Raw genomic sequence first — 2,291 nt, 5'->3', positions numbered from 1 at the left:
GCAGCCCACACTTTGATTTTAGAAAACATGAACATGAGTCTGTCCAAAGCTAGCATGTTAAATAGTTAATGATAAAACAGACAAAATTATTTATCACACAGTCCAGCCTCAATCCGTCCAACTTTCTCCCAAAAAACATCTACTTACTACTTACTTACTTAAATAGCACTACTGTTATTTTTATCTCATAAGGTTTAACATATCATTTGTTTTTTCCTCTTTTGATTTCCTTTTTCAAATATGTGCTCCTTGATGGTTTTCCCTCTACCATATTCAGTTTCCAAATTCTACTTTATGAATGAGCCTCATAGCTGTTTTTGCTCTCTTTTCCTGTATTTTATTTTCTTTAGATTCACAACTATTGAAATCGTGTGATTTATACTCTCAGACAAAGCTGATGTAAAAATGCATATTCAAAAAATCAAGATGCATTGTAGTCCACCTCGGGCTTTTTTTTTTAAGGCAATTACTTTGCCTTGCTTTGTTACAAAGGTAAGGCAGCTGAATAAATACAAAAGTGGAGAAAATGAAAACAGCTGAACCCTGTAGGTTCTTCTCTTTCTGTTGTACTCAACAACACAAATTGGGGTGGTGCAAAATACTGAATCAGATAACATTATAATCAAAAGTTAGATGAAAAAGAATCATAGGAAAACAACATGTTTCCTAATGGAATTTGTGAATAGTTCGTAAGCTCTTCTCTTCAAATTGATTGCAGAAAGATAAACAACATTAAATTTATTTTCAGTTGTTTCTCACACCCTAGAGATCCCAAATGTTTCCTTTCTCCCCTAGGGCCATCAGTCCCTGCGGTTGATTTTCAAAGCCTGCAGTTCGGCTGGGGGGTCACATGTGGCAGAAGGTCTCAACACAAGCAGCTTCCTCTTGAACAATTCCATAGGACCAGTTTTCAGGCAAACCACTAGATCCTGGAGAGCTGCAGGATGCCAGCAGCAGCTAGAAATAGGCCAGCAGGACCACCCTGCAGCCTCCTCGCAGGCGCAGAGGCTCCCTGCTTCCAGTCCACCAGAGCCTCCCTGATAGCCTGAATGTGATGATGTGCAGGGTGTTTTCTCACCCTGAAGCAATTTACCGACATGTTCGCGGTGACTGCTGTGGGTTTTGTTTTGCTTATCATCTTGCTAATGAAGTGTTTGTTTGTGTGTGTGCTAGTTCTTTGCGGAAGAAGCCTCCAATTTGTCATGCTTGTGTTGACATTGCTTCATCTGCAGCCTAAACACAAGCAGAGATTCCACAGAAATCTTGTGGGTGGTTAAGTGTTTAATGCCTTATGTAGAACAACAATGAAAGCCAGCCAGAAAAACAACCTGCTTTGGGTGACAGTCTCTCTCCAATTTACCAGCTAATCAGGACAGTTTTATGACAGAGCAGTGCTCTTGGTCTTACAGCTTGGTGAAGAGTATAGGAAAAAAAAATGGAAAATACTCAAACAACTTCAACAACAAAGCAATTTTCATTAAAGGTCAGTTCTCTTTTACAGATGCAGATTATTCAATATACCTACTTGCAGCAGCCTTGAGCTTGTTGGCAAATTTGCCCCTATATAGGGGAAGAAGGCAAGATACTGATGAACAAAACTGCAGCTGCCATCCTGGAGAAATAAAGTGAAAAGGAATATGAAAAAGAAATCAATCTCCCTTATCACTCTCTGGCTGCACATTGCACTTCTGTCTGCCATGCTTATATAGGCAAATCATTGTATTATCTTTCCTCTTGTGAATAGTCCCACTGAAACATTTATGAAATGGAGGACATATATGGCTCATCAAAGGCTATGACCCTGTGGATAAATCTATGTACCTCCCTGAATAAGTCCCTGCTGTACTCCTCTTCTATAGATCTGCTCCAGAGCACACTAGTTCAGTGTCAGCTCTGTATAATACCTGGGGGCTTTTTAGCTTTCATTGGTATTCGATCTAGGATGAAGCTGACTTTTATAATAGTTGTAATGTCCCTTCCACCTAAGGCATGTTCCTTCCATGGCACTTGTAGAAGCTCCACAAACTGCAGCACTGAACAGGCCACTGTGAAAGGGATGTCCAGGTGCTACTTTGACTATTAGCCACTATAGCACATACCAGCTTAATACGGAATGTGTTAACTCATACCAGCTTCCAGCAGAAATAAAAAACAGCCAACTACCACCAACAAAACAGAACAAAAGTACAGTGAAGGAGCTTTATGTCAAAAGGTGGCACACTGAGTGACTCACTGAATTCTCCATGGTGGGTGAGTGTTGGAGTGCCTGGAGGCAGGCACTACTAAAAGGG

The sequence above is a fragment of the Anas acuta genome, chromosome 6 (assembly GCF_963932015.1).
Source record: "Anas acuta chromosome 6, bAnaAcu1.1, whole genome shotgun sequence".
NCBI classification, from domain to species: domain Eukaryota; kingdom Metazoa; phylum Chordata; class Aves; order Anseriformes; family Anatidae; genus Anas; species Anas acuta.
This window is presented reverse-complemented; position numbering follows the sequence as displayed.